This window comes from Pseudorca crassidens, chromosome 15 (assembly GCF_039906515.1).
Source record: "Pseudorca crassidens isolate mPseCra1 chromosome 15, mPseCra1.hap1, whole genome shotgun sequence".
NCBI classification, from domain to species: domain Eukaryota; kingdom Metazoa; phylum Chordata; class Mammalia; order Artiodactyla; family Delphinidae; genus Pseudorca; species Pseudorca crassidens.
The window spans coordinates 34,546,950-34,568,971 of NC_090310.1; the positions used below are offsets into that span (position 1 = coordinate 34,546,950).

A 22,022-nucleotide genomic window follows, 5' to 3' on the forward strand; every position below is an offset into this window, starting at 1 on the left:
TGTGCATTCCCTGACACGAGAGAGGCCAGGGTCAGACAACTCTCCTTTGACACAAAAGTCAAGTGTCTGCTCCAGGTCACGTAGTCTGCAGATTATAGTGCAAGACTGGAATCCAAATGTCTGGATTTGGGGAACGAGGTATTCAATGAGGACAAGGTCCACCAATGAGATGGCATAGAATTGTTTGGGAAGAAAACATATTAAGAGTTCAGACTCAGCTTCCTTAGGACACCAAGGCACATAACCAAGGACAAAGGAGAACAGAATATACTGTCATTGCATTGGGGTCCCACCTTCTACTCCATCATGAAGTAAATCACCACATTCAAAAGTCTTTGCAAAGCCCCACAGGAAGGCTGTTTAGCTCTGCCTTTCTGAAATTCCTTTTTTTCCCTTACTTTCCTCTTCTGCTGTCTCTTTCAAAACAGCCACAAATGAGACAGGGTGATTAATTTCTTATTTTGGCTACCATTGCAGAAATACCTTTCTTCAAACCCTGGTGCAAAAAGGAAAGATTTAATCAGTCTCCAGTGTGGCTACCTATTGCATTTGAGACCATCTCTGATGGGAGGCAAAGAAGAGGTTTTCAAACATTAAACTTTAATGAGCAGAGCAGGCAAACATATTGCTGTGTCAACACCCAACTTGGCCTCACTGGGGAGAAACCTGGGCTAGTTCATCAATCTCCCCAGATTGGTATTGTCATCACTCTCAGCTCTCATTACATTTGCCCAACCTGGGTGTGCATGGAAAATATTCTGTTAAATCAATCAGCACTTAGGGAAAGCCAATAGGAGTGGGGACTTTGCAAAGTTTTGCTAGGTTGATGGAGACACAGGGTTTTTTTGTGCTTCAAGGTTGAAGTTAATTCTTTCTAGTTCTAAGTCACACCTTAGATTTCAAATGGTTCTTATTGCAGGAGGATATAAAGCAAGGAGAGAGGAGACGGTTTGTCTTGAGGAAAAAGATCAGGACAACAGTGAAAGCTAGGTCTTGAGTATCTGAGTTTCCAAAATTATCTAGGCTAGTAGTCAGCACACTTTTTCTGTAAAGGGCTAGACAGTCTCTGTCACAGCTTTCAACTCTGCTATTATACCACGAAAGCAGCCATAGGCAACATATAAATGAATGGGCATGGCTGTATTCTGATAAAACTTTATTTACAAAAACAGACAGTTGACCAGATTTGGCCCATGGACCATAGTTTGCCAATCCTTTATCTAGGCTCTAAGGTCGAAAGAAGTGAATAGGATCCCATAGTGAATATGGAGAAAATCAAGATCAGCTTTCTCCTTCCATAAAGATCACTGCTTGAAGGTCAGAAGAAAAGTGTCAAGTCTTATCTCACTTTGATGGCTGATGGTTTAGTGGGAGAAGGTAAATATTTCATCCAAATAACTCACCCATTAGACCTCTGGCCACAGGACCTTTGCACACACTGTACTCCCTCTGCTTAAAATGTTCTTTGTTACACTTTTACTCAATTAAATCCTCTTCATCTTCAGGTCTCAGCTAAGGTTACATCCTTCATCCTTCAGAGAAGACCTGCCTGGTGCTTCCCACTCCTGCCAAGCACTCAGCATTCTGCACTTTGGTTTCATTGCAATTGTGTCTTGACAGTTCCTCTTCCCTCACTGGACTGCAAACTCCATGAAGTCAGCATTCAGCACATAGCAAAGAGCATGGCATGTGGGAAGAACTGAGTGAATAGGCATTACATAAGTGGGCATGAAAGGCTTTCATCTGAATTGGAAAACACGATTACCTGTGATCTTTGAGTTCCCCTCATCCAACAAATCCTCACTGAAACCCTCCGTCTCTGCAGAGAGAGAAGGGGGTCGTGCAGGGGCTCCTCCACCTGACTGTGCAGTAGCACCCCCATGGAGGGCTCACTGAAACAGATCCCCAGGCCCCACACCCAGAGTCTCTGAGTCAGTAAGTCTGGGATGGAGCCCGGGAATTTGTAATTCCAACCAGCTCCCAGGTGATGCTGTTGCTGCTGGTCCAAGGATCACACTTTCAATTCCCAACTCCAGCCACACATGAGAATCACCAGGGAAGCTTCAAAAAAATACCAACATCAGGTCCCTCCCCAGACCAATTATTGATATATCAGAATCTCTGATGTTTTTTTTTTTTTTTTTTTTTTGCGGTACGCGGGCCTCTCACTGCTGTGGCCTCTCAGGTTGCGGAGCACAGGCTCCGGACGCGCAGGCTCAGCGGCCGTGGCTCACGGGCCCAGCCGCTCCGCGGCATGTGGGATCCTCCCGGACCAGGGCATGAACCTGCATCCCCTGCATTGGCAGGCGGACTCTCAACCACTGCGCCACCAGGGAAGCCCTCTGATGTTTTTTGTTTTGTGTTCTCCTTTCATTTTTTAAAGCTCCATGGGAGATTCTAATTTGCAGCAAGGCTTGAGAACAACTAAGCTACAGGATGTTTATAAAGCAAGAGCTGTCCACGGGGCCTGGGTTCCTGCAATGGCTTTAGCAGTGGCAGTCTGAGAAGGACCTGGGGCGTCCCCCCCAAAGGCAAGCTCAGGGCTACCTGATGGGACAGCTCCCAGGGCATATCTGAGAGGCATATGACCACCAAGCAAAGCTCAGTGATGATTCATTAAAGTAGTTGGGCATAGCAGTTGTTAATTTGTTTTCATTGCCGTACGAATTCCACTGTATAAATATACTACAGTGTTTTTACCCACTCGCTGTCAATGATTTGGGGCTACTATGAATAGTGCTGCTATAAACATTCTAGTACACATCATTTGGTGAACATATGCATTTCTTGGGGCAAAAGAAGCCAAATATAAAAGAAAGCACACTATGTGACTCCATTTATATGAAGTTGAAACACGTAAAATTAACCTATAGAAGTAAGTGCTGGGGAGGGTAAGTGCTGGGGGGGAGGGTAGCTCTGGGTAATGATGTCCCAGATATATCCTCTCTGTGATAACCTATCAAGCTGTACTGGAGATTGGTTGCCTTTCTGTAGGTATATTAGACTTGAATGTTTTTTTAATTATTAATTTTTATTGGAGTATAATTGCTTTATAATGTTGTGTTAGTTTCTGCTGTACAGCAAAGTGAATCACCTATACATATACATATACTCCCTCTTTTTTGTATTTCCTTCCCATTTAAAGTTTTTGTTAAAAATAAAACACTCGCAGTGCAGAGGCAGATGCACTGCCAGCCCATGGCCTGCAGGGGGCGCAGCCACCTCATGAACTCTGCTCTCCCAGCTCCTGTCTGGAAACTTGCAGGCCAGGCCTCCTTGAAGTTTCAGGGCCGCCTGAAGAGCAGCAGACGCTCTGAGCTCACAAGCAGGAGTTCCCAGAGGAGCTGGGGCAGGGCCTGGCCACACTCACCTCTCCCAGCCCTCAGCTGAGCACCATAGCAGGCTGGAAATTCTGTTCTCAAAAGCTCTCAGCATCCCAAAGCAATACTACCTGAATGAGAGCTCAGGATAGCAATGTTGGGTTCCCAGGGCCCTTCTCTCCATCTCCCTGAGGCTTGTACACACAGAAAGGGGCATTGTGGTCAAGAGTCAGGGCGAGCTGGGTTCAAGTCCTGGCACTGTCATTGCTGGCTGGGTGACCTTGAACAAAACACTTTACCTCCATTTCCAGTTCTGTAAAAGGAGGAGGTGATACCACCCACCACGCAAGGTTGCGGTGTCTGACTCTGAATGTAATCAGTAGCTGTTATTCCTACCGAACGGAACTAGACAACACCAGCAGAGAGAGTGATCACAGAAGGGCAGCAGGAATTCACCTCCTTAGACCACCCAGCCTTGCCTCCTGGAGAAGCTGAGGACAAAATTCATGCCAGGCCAGTGGCTGCAGCTCATGGACTTCTGGTCTGAGAGATGGTGGCCGAGGTCAGCCTTGCCTTGATCAGCATGAAGATTGACAGCAGTTGGAAACAATAGCTCAGGCCTGGGGCTGACCTCTTTCCAGATGCTCTGGGCTTCGAGATGTCCTAGGATTCAGCACTTATGGTGCCAAGAAGGTTGGCAGCTACCTGGAACACCCAGGTCCAGTGGAGGCAAGATGTCATCTTGGGAGCCCTCTGAGTTCCACATCCCAGCTCTGGCACTTAATTAGCTGCATGGCCCTGAAATAGCTACTTGACCCCTCAGACAGCCATCTATTTCCCAGGGAAATCACCCATCTTATAGGATTTAAATGAGAGCCAAAGGCAGGCATTGTCAGGCATCTGGCATATAATAGAGCTCAGGGGGTGCTGGCTCCCCTCCTCTGGGTGACTCTGACCTAATGAGATGATAATGATAGAAACAATAATAATACCAGCTCATAGGTGAGGACTACTCCATGCCATGACAGCCCTATGGGCAGGTACCATTGTCCCCGTTTTAGAGACAAGGAAACTGAGTCCTAGGACAAGGAAAGACAAGGATATCATCTTGCCCAAGGTCACACGGCCAGTTAGGGCTAAAAGTTGGATTTGAACTCAAGTCTGTCTAGTTTCAAAACTGTGCTTTTTACCCACCTGACTGTATTAAAACTTAAGCCACTGTCTCATCCCAGCCATCGGGGGCAAGCCCTAGACATTCAGGATGTTTATGCCCAATTCCTTGTCCTTTATCCTCTTTCCAAGAAAGCTAACAACTCTCAACTCACCACATGGTCCCTGACTCTTCACCTTAAGTGCAGAGTTGAGCGCAGTCAAGGGAGAGAACAGGGGAGGTCAGAAAAGAAAGCTGTGCGAGGCTGTCAGTGACCTAGGACTCCCATTATGCAGAAATGCTCCAACCTTGTCCCTATTCTGCCCACAGAGCTTCAGTGTCGGCCAGAGCTGGAGATCAGGCCTGGCTCTGCCACGTACTAGCAGTGTGACTTCAGGGAAGTTAGGTGACACCTCTATACTGTGGTGTCCTCATTTATGGAAATGCAAATAACAATGGAAAGGGAAACTACCAGAAAATATCCTTGCAAGGATTAAATGAGATAACGTGTTTGAAGTGCTTGGCGGAGTACTGACACATAAATCAGCACTTGAGTTTTAGCTATTATATCATCATCAACACCACCACCATCACCATCATCACCTTCTTTTTCATCACTATCATCCTCTGTTACCTTATCACCAATATCATCCATGACCATCATCATCATCCTCCATCATCACCACCATCCTCCATCACCATCATCACAAATATCATCTTTTATCATCACCGTCACCATCATCACCATCACCATCATCATCCTCATCATCCTCCATTATCATCGTCAACATCTTCCATTATCATTACCAACACCATCAGCATTCCAAGGAGATAATGCATATCGAAGGCATAGCACACCGAGGACAAGGAGAGGTGTGGTAAAGCTTCCCTTCCGCGTAGAGCAGACATGAGTTCTAGCATCTTGGAAGCATGACTATTTTCTCTATCTTGCTCCTTAGACTCCATATGCCATTGTCTCAAGCACACAAGAGAACCCCAGGCATAGTACTATAATCTCTAGTGCCTCCATTTCCCCGGAATATAGCCTCTGATCCCAGTATAGGGACCAGGCCCAGCCCCCCCAAACCTGAATTCCTAGAAGAGAGAAAAGGGCCCAAGTCCACCTCATCCTTAGGTTGCCCCCAAAAATGCAGAGTGGCAGTTCCATGCTGCCAGGTCCTGCAAGAAGTATGAGTCTCATACCATCATTGGCTCCCTCTTCTCTGTTTAGCCAAATCATTCATTTTAAATAAATAAATAAGTAAATTACCATCTTCTCCTTCTCAGGCCCTATGCTAGGAACTCAAGAAACAGTACAGAACAAGATGGTCCTTATCCCCACCGCCAGGGAGCCTTCAATCCAGTGGGAGCAGCTGGACACTAGACAGATAATTATAGCTGTAGTTATAGCTGCAATGGGTTCCAGGAGGAAAAACACAGGGAGCTTTGATAGTGTGTGAGGTGGAGCCTGACCTAATCGAGGAACTCCTGGAAAGCTTCCATGAGGAAGTGACACCAAAGCTGAGCCCTGAATGATCAGTAGGAATTTTCACAGTGAAGGGACAGGAAGAAGCTGGGGGAAAGCATTCTTGGAAAAAGAATAAGCTTGTGCAAAGGCTTGGAGGCATTTTCGGGGGGGGGAAACAATCTCCACTGAGGCAAGAGTGTTTGAGGATAAAGAGAAAGCGGAAAGAGATGAGGTTGACAAGATCAAGGGGTTCTGACTTTGCCTGGTCTGTTAAGCCAAGCAAAGGAGTCTTGGATTTTATTCTTAAATTCCTGGAAGCCATTAAAGAAAAACTTAAAAGAAAAAAATACCTGAGTCTTACCAATGCCTGCTTCATACACATAAATAAGAAGGTCATTGAGCCTTGGCCAATGTCTTCTCTATCTCCTGGGAGTTATCCAAGTAAAACCAGAAGTGGACTCACACTCTCAGAGAGAGAGAGAGAGAAAAAAAAAAAAACATTGACGGGCTGGTCAAGTTGACCAGGGAAGAAAGACACGCCAGGTACTTCTCTGAGCAGAGCATCGTTTCTTCCAAATCAAGAAGACCTGACAGCTAACTGGCAGTTGGGCATTCCACACACCTGCTGCCATCTGCCCAAACCTTCTTTCCTCCAGCTTCCCCATCTGCCCATGCCAGGGAGTCCATACTTAAACCTGTTCTCTCCAAACAGTGACAGAGTTGAATACTGATGTCTGCCAGGAACGCAGGCTCTCAGTGGTCCCCTTGGCTCCTCAACCCTTGCTCAGAAAACGAGACATCCACGCTGGAGGTCAGATGCAGAATGAGAAGTTTCATGGAGCTCCCTTGTCCCTCCCTCCAAATGGTCTTTCCATCATGGGCAGTTTCAGGAAGTAAGATGACCCTGGATGGAACTCAAGTTAGCCTCCATCACTCGGATGGCCCTGCAATCAAGTATCTGTCACTTAGACTTCCTTGTCGGGAGGCATTCTGAGTTGCAGAGCATTTTTATAGGGCTGTAAGTGTTGTTACTTTAAAGAATGACTGGAATAAAGCAGTTTGTAGAGGAAGTGCTTCAGGGGAGAGAAAAGAATTGTCAAAATTAGAATAACTTATTGGGAAGCAGGGAGAAGGGAAACTAGCTCATACTGAATTCCTACTAGGAGCAGGGTACTTTGCATGTGCTGCCTCTTTCAATTCTCACAATAATCCTATAACAGTAGAACTACGATCATCTCCATTTTGCAGATGGAGAAAACGAGGTCCAAGAGGATAATAATATCCCTCAGGGCACAGTGTTAAGTGACAGAGAAGGAACCTGAGCACACGTTCTATCTCGGTTCCCAACCCATGTCCATTCTTATGTTCCCACACAGGGTGCACATTCACTTCTAAAGTTCTTGACAGTGTTTAAGGAAACTTCTTAAAGTTGCTCACGAGTAATGGAGCCTCAAGGTTAAAAATCTGGGCTTCAGAGTTGGACAGCCTGGGCAAGTTACTGAACCTCTCTAAGCCTCTATTTTCTCATCTGTGAAATAGACAATGGTACTTCCCTCCTTGAGTTATAATGAGGAATAAATTTTTAAATCCATATAAGTTCCCAATTATGGTACCTGGCATTTGGTACATGCTTAATATTTGTAATATCATCATTATTACTAAGCACAATCATCATTTACTCTAAGTATCGTAGGCAACCTCCAAGATGGTCCCTAAAGATCCCTACCTCCTGGTATTCACATCCTTGTATAATCCCCTCCACTTAGGTATGGGCTGAACTTACTGATTTGCTTCTAATGAAAGGAATAAAGCAGAAACAATGAGATATCACTTCCAAGGTTAGGTTACAGAAAACTGCAGCTTCTGTCTTGGGTGCCATCTCTCACTAACGGAAGCTGGTATTCATAAGCTTCCCTTTAGAGGGGCCCATGTGTCAAGGAACTAATGTCTCCAGCCAACAGCCAGTGAAGATCTGAGGCTCTTGTTCAGCCAGCCTCCTGTGTGAGTTTAGAAATGGCTCCTTCCCAGCAAACCTTCAAGATGACTGCAGCCCTGGTTGACGTCTTGATTGCAGTCTGCGAGAGATCTTCAAACAGAGCCCCTGCGAAGCCACTGCACAGCTCCTGACCCACAGGAACTGTGAGATGATAAATGTTTGTTGTTTTAAGCCACAAAATTTTGGGGTAATTTGTTACACGGTGCTAGATAACTAATATGCTCATCCATATTTGTATTCACTCAACAGGCCTGTACTTTATCAGCAGATTCAAAGGTGAATTTCAGCTCTGATCCTGTCTGGAGCATTATGAAAGACAAATTGGCATATCCAGAAGTAGTGAGGTACACTGTATTTCACACTCTAACACATGCAGCCTGACAGCCAAGACAGCCATACAGATAGGAAGCTGTCGCTCTACAGGATAAGATCTGAAGGGTGTGGAAACTGGAGACAATTAGATCTGAAAGAGCCTTAGAAATCTGAAGCAACTCCAGTGTGTTATAAACAGGGGTGGAGGGTAGGGGTGGGAGACATGCCTTATAGGATTAGCCAAGCAAGTCTTCCTCTAGGGGCACCTGGAGCCAGACTTGGGGAAGAGTGGTGATCACAGATCAGCAGAGGCCAAGTGTGTCTTGATGGACTAAGGATGTCTGCCAAGAGCATCTGGTGGCATGTACATCAAGTTTGCCACCCCTCTGGTGCTTCTAGACGACTCCAGAACAAAAGGTGACTATACCCCACCGTAGAACCCCAAGTCATAAAGGACTCTGACAATGAGAATATTTGCATCAATCCCCCGTACCCAACATGATGCTTCGTAAAATATTTTAAGGGCTCCCCTACACAGGGGCACAGACATGAAGGCTCTTGCTGGGGTTAGAACTCTGGGACACTGATGTGTGACCAATTTCATTGACTGTGATAGATGATGGGTTGTATCTGCCCTATGGTCACTTCTCAGAGAAAATTCTAAAGCAAGGGATCAGAAAAGGGTCTTCTGACCCACAAGCTGCTTACAGTCTTCAAAGGACAATTGTTCTCACCTTTCATTTGCCCTTCAGGACCTTGAGAATATTCCTTGTCCAGGAGCCCACTCAGCCCAAAGATCACTCCTTCTTGCTCCCAGAAACAGCCGTTTGCCAGAGGTCTCTGGAAGGTTACTTCATGCCAAGATGGCCTGCTCTGTGCACAATAGTGGCACATTTAGAAGCAGGAATAGCACAAGTAGCCCCATACTCCACCCTGTGCCCTTGGCAGGCATCCTTTATTGATCTAGACATTCTTTCTTAGGAACCTGGGTGTGGTCTCAAAGTCCACGCACACACGCAGCACTTCCAGCACTGCCTACAATCCATCGGCGTTAGCATGGAAATTAGATTTGAATCAAGTGCCTGCTTTGTCTTCTTTCCCGTCTCACGTGCTGAGTTTTGCAACGAGCCACCCTGGCTCTCTTTCCTCCACAGGCTTCACCTATGAAAAGTCGCACCTCACCCGCCAATCCTGGCTGGGCTCCAAGAGGCAGGAGAAGCAGCCAAATACACATCTGCCCATCTTCTCCTTGGCCTGGAAGGCAAACTCCTTGTTTGCAAGTGCGGCATGGATTGTAAGACTCCTTCAGCCTGCAGGACCACCAGGCACAGAAAAGTCATCTGTGTTCACAGTCTGAGAAATAATAAGGTCCAAGTTGCCCAGCCCCAGACACTTCACGGCCCACCTAGGCCAGAAGTCTTATAGGCACTGGGTCTCCGAAAGAGACTGGAAAAAGCATTGTGATGGCAAAAAGGGATGTCCCATGGGCTTCTCGTGTGACTCACCATAGTGAAAGTTGCAAGTGTAGGATCCTACCTGGGATTCGCACCCCTGTCATCACTACCTAAGAAAATGGGTTTTACGGGCTGAACTGTGCCTCCTCCAAAATTCATATGTTGAAGTCCTAACCTCCAGTACCTCAGAATGTGACTATACTTGGAGATACAGTCTTACAGAGGTAATTAAGGTAAAATGAGGTCATATGCATGGATCCTAATCAATATGACTGGTGTCCTAACAAGAGGAGATTAGGACGAAGACATACACACAGGAGGACGACCGTGTGAGGACACAGGGAGAAGACAGCAACCTACAAGCCTAGGGGAGGGGCCTCAGGAGAAAACAACCCTGCAACACTTTGATCTTGGACTTCCAGTCTCTAAAACTGTGAGAAAATGCATTTCTGTTGTTTCAGCTGCCCAGTCTGTGGTTAATTCATTACAGCAGCCAAGCACAGTAATACAAAGGCTGACCAAGAAATTTCAGCCTAAGGAAGTACACAGTATCTACCTTTTCCAGGACATAGCAACTGGCCACGATCAAGAAGAAAGACACACAGCTAGGTGATAATCTCATCCTTGAGAGCTGAGAACGTGTTTCCATGGCACTTGTCATATGGAACAGTTGAGAGATTCAAGCCAGCATGTATGGTTGTCAGCCATAAGCTCGCTACTGAGTTGGGGGAAGATGCTTAATTTAAGACCCCGATCCAGCCTTAGATGACACTTGTGTAATGAAGGAGCCAAACAAGAAAAGAAAATTCAAGTCAACATGGAAAGTACCACCACAGAGGTTGTGTGGACCAATGCAAGTGTAAAGAGGAATAACAAACTAAGTCCTCCACTGCCAACAGTGAGCGTCTTTGGATATTTTTAGACTTACTATACTTGTGTGGGAAGCCAGGCACTGATAATCAATGACAAGATTGTGCATGTGGCTACAACCATCACAAAGGGTACTTCTGCAATATCTATGGGAATTTAAAATGCTCTGACCTTTGACCGGGCCATTCCACCTCCAGGGATATAGTGTACATGGATTTCCTTGCAAAATACAGCTAGATGTATGCACACTGATGTTCACTGAAATATCGTTTCTAAGAGCAAATTCGTGGAAACAGCCTAACTGTCGCAATCAAACAAATCATGGCACAGAGATAAGATGACATTTTATGCAGCCATCGAGAAGAAAGGAATAGAACTGATTGCGCTGGGGACTTCCCTGGTGGTCCAGTTGGTAAGACTCCACGCTCCCAGTGCAGGGGACCTGGGTTCGATCCCTGGTCGGGGAACTAGATCCCGCCTGCATGCCACAACTAAAGAGTTCACATGCAGCTACTAAAGACACAGAGCAGACAAATAAATAAATATTTAAAAAAAAAGAACTGATTGTGCTGATATAGAATGAGCTCCAAGATACAAGAAAAAAAAATCAAGTCACAAAAGAGTGTATTCTGTGTGACCACTTTGGTATCAGCGTTGAATACCAAAGTGCTGCTATACACATTCACACACACACTAGCATAGCCTTAGATGATCTTTCTAGAAGGAATTCAGAAAGCCAGTGGGAAGTAGGACAGGCTGGGCTGGGGGGCCAGGGGATAAGGCATTTTGTACCTTTCTGTCCCCCGTGAATTGTCTAACCAAGTGCATTTATAATGTCAGCAGGAGTTATCTAGGTGATGGGATCACAGAATATTTTTTGTTTTCTTCCTGTATACTTGTACTTTGGAGAAACAAAGCTGTAGGTATTGTTTTTTTAAATCTATGTATGATGTATAGATGGGTGAGGTGTTTCTAGATGTGTAAACAGGTATGCATGTGTTTTTATCTCACCTCCTTAGAACCTCTGAGGGAGATTAGGAGAAAATCCCTCATGGGCTTCAACCTGTGGTCAAATGCTTCAATACACACCATTAGCAATTCTGCAGAGCACAGTGGGGATTTCTTTTGTGTTTCTCCCTTGAAAGGAAACCAGATCACAAGTCACTCTGTGAATCTGAGACAGCTCCCATCTCTGGGGAGGACCCTGTCACCTGAGCATCTGAGCAGCCCCAACATGCAACAGACCTGTGCATGGAAACCACCTCTTGACTGGAGAAAGAAGGGCTTGTGGACAAGGTTCAAGTTCCTGGTGACTGAGCTGGAGGAGAGGGAGAGGGAAACAGAGGAAGGGAAGGGACCAGGACGTTGAGGACCAGTCTCTGACTCTGCTTCTGGGCAAAATGGCTAGAGGGCAAGAGGAGGCAACTTCAGGCTCATAGACTGTTTCAGGAAACCCAACCTTCTCTGTCCGTGAGTAAAGGTAACAGGGGTGGAGTGGTTCTAAGGAAATGGAACTACCCGACCTGCAGCTCGGCCTCTGGGCATGGCTCTGGAAGGGGGGCCTTTGGAATCAGAGTCCTGAGTTCAAATTGCATCTCTACCCTCTCCTAGCTGTGTGGCCTTGGACAAGTCACTTAACTTCTCTGTGCTTAAAGTCCTTGTGTTAGGGAAGGAGATGAGCAACAAACACGCCAACAAGCCAATCTAATGACAGCACCAAGATGTGACAAGTGCCATAAAGGAAATCAAACAGATGCTGTAACAGAGAAGAATGGGGGTCAGGGAGGTCTCTCTGAAGAAGATGGCATTTAAACTGTGACTCCATTTATACGTAGTGGAATAAGCCACATCTTGCCCATTGTATGAGCCCGGGTTCCAGGAGGGAACAGATGGTACACTCGAATTAGGATAATTTGAGAGGAATTTAATAAAGGGACTATTTGTAAAGGTGGGGATGGGGTTAGGGCAACCACAAGAGATAATGCAGTGTTCTGGGGCTAGTAACAGTGGGATTTCAGGCTCTGCCACCATCTCTGAGCCTGAATACAGAGAAGCTTGCCTGCTGTCTTGTTTAGGAATGCAGCAGCCCATGGGAGGAAGCAGGGTCTGTAAATGCCCTGCCCTCTCCTCTTCCTCCCATAACCTGCATGGCTCCCTATTGCCCAAACCCAACCAGAAGCCAGTGGGCAAGGGAGCCTGGTACTGTGATCTATACAGGGAAGGCTCCCAGGTCACAAAGAGGGTAGAGAAGAGCAGTGGGTGGATCTGGAGAGAGAAACTGATGCTATCCATCCATCCATCCTTTTGCACCTCTGAGTCTTGAGCTGGCACCTCAGAGTTCACGAGCACTTCTAATCCTGCACTCGTGAGGCCAATGAGAATTACCTTGTGTATGTTTTATGCATGTCTGTTTAACTTTAATTCTCAGTGATGTTCTACAGATATACTTCTTCATGCAAGGGGCTTTCGCTGTCTAGAGCTTGAGATGTTCCAGGTAATCGATAATGCTGCAGCTCTGATTCCAGGTTAAATAACTGAACATTTATTACCCATTACTGGAAGGCACACTGGGAACACTACTGCCAGCAGCACGCAGCCCCGTAAATGCTCACAGCCTTCCCTCTTTCTGTTGGTCCACTCAGATTGGACAGTGTGAAGACTGTCCCACTTTTAGAAATCAAACCCCCTTTGCTAGTCTAGCCTAAATTGGGATGAAAAACACCAAGGCTCTGGAATTTGCTCACCAAGCTGAGCCTCCAGGGAGGAAGTAACATTTGGCTGTGTAATCGGGAATGTTTGGCTGCCTCTTCCGTCACCTGCGCCTCCAAGGGAGACAGGGATGCAGAGCTGCAGTTCTGTGGGTTGTGAATTCCTTACTCCCTCCCTACTGAGCTGCTGAAGCAAAAAGAAGTGGTCGCCTAAAAGTGGGGGAGCCAGGCTGGCCACCAGGATGTGCAGTGAGAAGCAAGAGGACCTACATTTGGGATGGGTGAGCTGATCTTTCCATCACATCCCTTCTGCCTGAGTTGACGGAAAGCTTCATACTAATGGCTGGGGAAGAACAATAGGGCCTATGCCAGAAATTCCCTTCAGGGACAAGACACATTGTTTTGCAACTCTGCATCTCTAGGGAGACCTTTCTGCAATCAGAAAGCTGTGAAGCACCCACAAGAGAAGTAGCCATAAGGAATCCATCCTGAAGTACAAGCCCATCATAAGAGGGGAGAGTTAGGTACCATATGTACCCCAGCTCCTCGATATGGAGCTTGTGATTAGAGAGAGCAACAAGGCAGTGACTGGAGATCAAAAACAATCTAGAGAAAATCAGAACTAACTCCTTTAGGTGTCCCATCCCTACTGAGCATCTTGTAGATTAAGAGAAACAGCCAGTGCAATTAATTCAACCACTTATGCAAAGTAAGACCAGTTCCCAAATTGGAAGTGACCGTCCAGGCCACCTGGTAGGGAAGGCAGCCTGTCTCCAGGAGGGGGGTTGAGCATTTCCCTCTTCATTCTTTGGGTCTTTACTTGGTGGTGAGACGGTCATTATCAAAATCACTACCTCCTTCACCAGCACCATCATCATCATCAAATCCACCACAGTAAAGGCATCCAGGGGAATTTTTCAGTTCTCCTTAAATGGGCTCTGGGGACCACAGATAAGCAGGCATCAAATACCCACATGCTAAAAGATATTCCCCAAAAAGGTTGTATGGTCACAGCATATTATAAGCATAGTAAAGGTGCTAACAAGCCCTGCAGTGAAGAAACCAAATTAGCTTTTTTCCCCAAACTTAGACAACCACAGTAACATGACTACCACCTTTTTAGAAAACTTCTCTGGGCACTTAACACTATGAATGCCCTACACAACGAATGTGGGGTACATTGCTTGAAGTTAGTGGTCCCCAACCATGGCTGTACATTGGAAGGTTTCAAAGGTACTAACACCTGAGTCCCACCTCAGTGTAGATGAGCTACCAATGTAGATGGCGGCCAACTTGTCAACTTGACCCCTGCCATGTCTGCTTGAGACCATACCTAGCACTTCATCACCATCCCCCAAAGCCAATGCCACAGAACACTAACCGGAAATGGACATGTTGCTGAACATTCATGAGGTGGTGGGAAGGGGAAAATGCTGCACATTAACAGTGCAGAGCTTCCTGACAATTCCCTTCAAAAATCTCTGATCTTTCCCCATAGTTTTCCTCCAAACCGCAGTTGCTTTGTTCTCTTTTCACTTCTTCTTCCATTGCTCTTCCCGCCCAGTGGTCTCTAAGCCTCTATTATCCTAACCAATTCCCTTCTGAAGCTAAGCTTATACAGCTCACTCAGGAAGAATAGTAGCGCTCTGTTCTTACTCAGATCACCCCCAGGGGTCTTGCCACCCACTCTAAATTAGCTTGTCAAAGTATATTTTCCAAATCCATATCCATGAAAACATCCGTTACAAAGAATTCAATATGAATTCTTGCGGCTAGATGGAGAGGAAGACATTTTCATAAGACTACCTGGGAGGACTGGACTGAGAAAGATTAACCAGGAGGGCTGCATGGAAGAGGTGAGCCTCCAGCCATCTTGAAATGATTCATGTAGAGAAAACAGGAAGAATCTGGAGGTTATGGACAGGGTCTGCACAAATCCCATAGTCTGGGAAAGGAGCTGTGGGAGTGGGGAGGAGGAAGAGAGGAGGGAGGTAGCGAAAGGTTTGTATTGTGATAGACTGAAGGCCTTCGACGGAGCAAATGATAATACCAAGCGTGTACCTTGCCCTCACCATGTGCCAGACACCGTTCCAAACACTTCATTTATCTTGCTTTGCTTAAACCCCACAACAACCCAGTGATGTGGGCACTGTTATCCCAGTGAGTCAGCAGCTGGGCTGGGATTTGAGTCAAGGCAGTTGTCTTCAGGGGCCATTTGCTTAACCACTGCATTAAAGAGTAATGAGCTAGAGCACCAATAAAAACAAAGCCAATTAAGCAGGCAGAATTGAGATTCGAGATTCTGGATTAACCTAGAAGCTCGCTGTCACAGGCAGGTGCTTGGACCAGCAGCAGCAGCATCGCCTTGGAGCTTATAAGAAATGCAGGATCTCAGGTCTCACTCCAGACTTACTGAATCAGGTTCTACATCTTAACCAGATCCCCCAGGGGCTTCCTCAACACATGAAAATGTGGGTGTTGCTGGTCTGGAAGTTGGGGGTCGATATCGTAAGTCTAGTTCAAGAAGGGGCACTGTGGGTGGATACAGAGCAGGTAAGAGCCCCAAGGAGCTGCTGGGTATAAATACATTGCCAAAGCCACATACAGCCGGCAGCAGTCATCCCTGACAGTGAGCAAGACAGGCATGGTTAAGAGCCAGAGCCAGAGCCAGAGCCAGGTACTAATGGCTCTGCCACCCACTCAAATGTGTGACCTCTGGCGAGTTACGAAACACCAAAGACTCACTTTCACTGTCTAAAAGTGGAGGCAAAGGACAGCTCCTCACTGGGTTGTTGAGAAGATTAGGTGAGAAATTCTATATCTGGTGCTTAGCACAGTGCCTCTTACGTATTAACCCCTCCACCAGCATTATCTATTACTACGACAATGTCAAAATTACAACTTATGGGCGTTAAGCTGGCTCTGAAGTCTCAATTATAGTGACAATTCCTGGGAACACAGAAGAAGGTGCAGAGAAATGCAAAGTGCAGGTGAGCTGAATGTCCTCATCTTGCCTGGATGGAGTTCAAAGATGCCATTTCATTCTTGACTGACTATTAGAGAAACAAGGGTTACAGCATCCTTTTCAAAGAAGTGAAAGGCAAACCACATGTAGAATGCCTACCTTCCAAATCAGCAGGTAAGATAAAAGCAAATCAAACAGAATCTGCAACACCAAGCAGAGAGAAAATAAATGAAACAGCAAGAAAAGTTCTTTTAAGGAATAACTTTTTAAATGACAGGTGATCAGACATATATATTGGCAAATATACTGATGCTGAACTCCTCAATTAAAAGGCTACAGACAGGGTGAATAAACAAGATCTATCTATAGGCTACTTGCAAGAGATATCTGCATTTCCAAGAGGAAATTTTAAAAGAGTAACAATGAAAGCATGTGCTCTGGCCCATGGGAACCAAAGACAGATGGAAAGCAACACTGATTTTCGAAAAACCCAAGGTAGAAAGCATTACCCAAGGTCAAGATAGTCATTGTATATTAATAAAAGCTTCATAACCAGTACTAGTCAGTAAATCCCCCTTGTGAGTCAAAGAACAGGAACTCAAAATATATAAAACACAAACTGTGGCCAGTACCAAGAGAAACGAACAGAAATATAGTAGCTCTGGGAGACCCTAACCAACCCATCTCAGATTAAAAAAGGACCCAAGGCCCTTATCGTAAAATTAATAAGGTTTGTCAGATAGAGAGCACAACTTTACAAGTGTCCAAAGGGTATTTCAGGAAAATTTAGCCAGACGTGCCTATTTATCGATCCATTCACCCACCCACCCAACCACCCACCCTACTACCCATTTACCCACCCATCCATCCACTGATCCATCCACCTAACCAACCACCCATCCATCCACCCACCCATCCATCCATCCACCTACCCACCCAACCACCCACCCTACTACCCATTTACCCACCCATCCATCCACTGATCCATCCACCTAACCAACCACCCATCCATCCACTGATCCATCCACCTAACCAACCACCCATCCATCCACCCAACTGCCCACCCATCCATCCACTGACCCACCCATCCAAAGTGCATTGAGAATCTACTCCCTACCAGGTACTATACAAGGTGCTGGGGATCCAATGAAATAAAAAAATAAGGTGCTTGCTATTAGGAATTTTACAGACCTCCTCCAAGCACAAAGAAAAGAGGTAAGTGGACAAAGTTATTAAAAACAGAGGCATGATCATAAACAATGGGGTGTGACAGTGTAACAGGAGTAATAATGTGTCAGCAAAGGTCTCAGGTTTTCATTCAACAAGACATGTGAAGACAAGTGAGCAAGATGTGGTTCTTGAAGAGCTTATATTTTAGTAACAGAGAGTCGAGTAAATAAACATGAGCACAGGAAAAGAATATGATTCCAGATAGTGCTAAATGCCATGAAGAAGATAAAACAGAGCAAGAGAAAAGAACCTGTGTGGGGCAGGAGAGACGCTGATTCTTTGGCCAGTCATCAGAGGCTCCTGAAAGAAGACGGCATTGGATCTGAGAGCCTCCAAGGTCAGAAAGGTGCCTGGCAGCCAGCTCATGTCAGGGTGTCTGGGCATTATTCTTAGAACCACGGGAAGCCTCTGGATCTGCCTGGGTACTTTGAGCGGATAGTTCCATATGGTTCTGCCGGGCCCAGAAGACACCTTGGGTTCCCTGGGGAACCAGACACCCTTCTAAGCCAGAGCTACCTATGCCGGCAGGCTTGCAGCATCCACAGAGGCTCAGATGGTAAATCCTGCTCTAATTACACTGGTAATTATGAACCGACACTTGCTGAGCTGGAAAGAGCATTCCTTCTGTTAGGAAATGATCGCTGGGAAGCCAGTCCCAGCCTCTCAAACAGGGAGGGTGCCGTGAATTTACAAACAGAGGATGGAAGGAGGTGAGATGGGAGCATAGGCACCACCCTGAGAAGTAAGTGAGGAGCCTGGACGTTGGGAAAGAGACTTGCTGGAACGTCCACACCACCTCTTCCTGTCCTCAAGGCAGCATCAGAAAGAACAAATACCATAGTCAGTCGGACCCAAATTCTAATCCTTGTCCTCCTCCAGGGAGCTAGGTGACCTGGAACAGTTATTTGCCTCTCTGGGTGTGAGGCTCCCCACCTGCAAATGGGTTTACTAATGACCTTTCTTGTGGGAGTCCATCTAGCACACAGTAGATATGAGAAACACCAGACCCTTCTCTCCGGGTTCTCCCACACCTCTTGGTCGGAAGCTCTGGAGGGAGGAGGAAGGAAAAGAGGATAGAAGGAAGGGAACTGCCAACCATAGAGGTTATTATGCTCCCTGGTGATGCTGCAAGGGAGTTAAAGAACCCGTGATAATAGGATTCTCGCCCAGTGTTCCCTGTGACGGAGAACAACAGAGACACGAGAGCAGAGCATCCACTAGAACGCACAGAGGAGGCAGACGAAGGCAGGTGATCAAAGGAATAAATCCACTGCGATCTGAAAAACAGCCTGCCTGCTTTCATCCATCTGGGAGGTGATGCAAGGACTCACACTCCGGCCAAAAACACACTTTTTTCTACCCAAACCGTGAGTGCAGCCATGGGCGTGGCAGGTTTCCAGAACAGACCCCCTTGGGGCTAATCAATCTTCTCCTTGGCCTGGCCATGTCTCCCAGTTCCTCGGCCCCCACTCTGAGCTAAGCTTGAGAAATATGCCACTGCCAAGGAGATTTATCCATTTTAAAAGGTCAGAGAATTACTGCCATTGAAACCTGTGCAAGGAGCAGGTGTAAATATGCCCCAGCTCCCCTTTGTGCTTTATCATGCTCAGGAGAGGAAGCCTGGGGGAAGTTACTTTCCAGGCAGAGCATTTAACTGCTTGGTGCCTGGGGAGCCAGGGACTCCCTGGGGACAGGACCTACCTGCCCATGTCACCTGTATCACCCTCTTCTCCCTCTCACCTGAGAAGCATCCCATCTCCAGCTTCCTGGGCTGCCAGCAATGCTAGGAACCTAGAGCCTCCCTGTGCCGTTTTGTGCAGCATCCTACTGGGGGTAGAAAGATGAACAACTCCACACAACAAATTCAGACCTCATCCCAGTTATTGCCAAAGTATTGAGAACGCAGGATACAAAGTCAGTTAAAAAAACAATCACCTTGACCTTAGATGCCAGATCATGTTTTGCAATATGCCTCCTAGTGGTTTTACTAGGAAGAGAGAAGAGTGGAATGTCATTCCCCCAAAAGGAATTCTCATTTTCTCACAACCGACTGAGAAGTTCCCAGCATCTCAAGATGTTCTAGGGACTGTGTAGATCCAGGAAAGCCCAAACTGTAATGGGTTTTTTAAAAAATCACCACACTAGTGTGGAAAATGTTGATGGCTGGGGGAGTCTGGAGAAGCCTGCAGACACAGCAGGGAGAATCCAGGCTGCAGAGATGCATAGACCCGGGTTCAAATTTCAGCTCTGCTGCTTACAAGCTGTGTGACTATGGGCAAGTTACTTCACCTCTCTGGGCTTCTACCCACAAACCCTGGTAGGAAAAGAGGGATGATGAGACCTAGTCTGCCTATGTGTTGTGGAGATTGAGACTAATTCAAGTATTGTCACACAGCTTACAGCTGATACCCAATGAATTGTTATTACTTTGTCAAGTTGACTTCGTCAGCCCTGAGAGAAAGAGAAAGAGATTGAGTAACCAGTTCAAACAACCTATCAGCAAATCAAGTGACTACTCAATCAACTGGTCCAGCAACTGCACAGACTCTTCAGAGTTTAAAGGTCAAGACGCCACATGGAATGAGGGAGACTGGCCAGGAATGATACATTTGGTCCCTCGAGGTGAGAGGAGCCTACCTGCCCTCCACTTTCCCTGCACTCCTGCTTTCCCCAGGGCAGTGCACAGAATAGGACGTGCTAAATGGGGCTGACACGCCCAAATGCAGGAAAGCATGGTGGTTGGAAACACAGGCCCTGGAGCCAGCCTGCCAGGCTTCAAATCCCAGCAGATACCAGAGACCTTGCCGAGACTCCTTTTCCTCTTGTTATAGATGAAGTTTTGCAGTTCTTCAAAAAGTTAAACACAGAATTACTATATGACCCTGTAAATCCACTGCTAGGTATACACCCAAAAGAAGTGAAAACAGATGTTCAAACAAATACTTGTACACACATATTCAGATCAGCACTATTCACCATAGCCAAAAGGTAGAAACAACCCAAATATCCACCAACAGACAAATGGATAGACAAATGGGGTCCATCCATACAATGGAATATTATTCATCCATAAAAGGAGTGAAGGGACTTCCTTGGTGGTCCAGTGGTAAAGAATCCGCCTTACAATGCAGGCGACGTGGGTTCGATCGCTGGTCAGGGAACGAAGATCCCACATGCCGCAGGGCAACTAAGCCCGCCTGCCACAGCTACTGAGCTCACGAGCCTCAACTAGAGAGCCCACGTGCCGCAAACTACAGGGCCCACATGCCCTGGAGGCTGCAAGCCACAAGTAGAGAGAAGCCCACATGCCGCAACGAAAGATCTTGCATGCCACAACTAAGACCCAATGCAGCCAAAAATAAATAAAATAAATAATAATTTTTTTAAAAAAGGAGTGAAGTACTGACACAGCTACCACGTAGACGAATCTCATAAACATTATGCTCAGTGAAAGAAACCAGTCACAAGTGGCCACACATTGTTGGTTCCATTTATATGAAGTGTCCAGAACAGGCAAATCCAGAGAGAGAGAAAGCACATTAGTGGTTGCTTAGGGCTGGGAGGAGGGGGAGTGGGAAGTGAGTGCTAATGGGGTTACCTTTTGGGGTGATGAACATGTTTAGAGGCAGTGGGTGCACAACACTGTGAATATACCAAATGCCACTAAATTGTTCACTTTAAAACGGCTACTATTATGTTATGTGAATTTCACATCAATAAATTACTTCCCAAAAAACCCCACAGTTCCTCAAATTCTTCTACCAATAACTGGCAGCCAACAGCAGGAGCCTGGGGAGTACGGCTCCAGGGGACAGACGCTGGGAGGAGGGGAGGGGGCTGTGGAGCACAGAGCCCACTCTAATCACCCCTCAAATGACAGAGACCACAGATTCAGACTCTCCGTGAAGCCTCCTTCACCACTTAAACCATCTCCAGTCCACTCAAGGGCCAGCCACACGTCTCTCCAATCCCATCACACAGGAAATTTACATGTTTAATAAAAAGCTGCCATCTTGACACTAATCTTAGAAAAAAAAAATTCTTACATTTGTATTAATTTTCCTTCCCGGTTTTAATTGAAGAGAGCATACAGCATCACAAGGGAAATAAAACCTTACTTTGTCTATCTGAGGGCCATGCGGCTTCATTAGAAATTACATTAGTTCCTCATTAAGCAACAATAATAATGTAGAGTTGGAATCAATAAAAAAAAAATGTTTTGCCCCAAGGTATAGATCCATTTGGTTCAATTATATTCTTACATGGCCAAACTCTGGTGGCTCCAATGCTAATAAAAATGTGGCATGATGCCGGAAGATGTGGGCTTCCTTTATTTGCCTTCAGATGAATGATGAAATAGAGGGAAGGGCTTGATTCCCATCCTCACAACCACTCTCATCATTCCTAATGAGAAGCCACCTAACCACCCATCTAGAGCTCATACATCAAAAGTGTGAATAAGTTTCATCTCACCAGCTTTCCCTGATCAATCAGTAATAACTGTTCTCTGTAAGGGTTGAATTGTGCTATGGTTGATTACAGATGTCTG

At 46.2% G+C, this 22,022-nt stretch overlaps 1 protein-coding gene across 25 annotated transcripts in view; it reads right to left on the reverse strand.

The window, feature by feature from the left end:
* RBFOX1 (RNA binding fox-1 homolog 1) overlaps positions 1 to 22,022 on the reverse strand; it is a 2,180,200-nt gene that overhangs the window by 1,934,793 nt on the left and 223,385 nt on the right. The window lies entirely within an intron of this gene.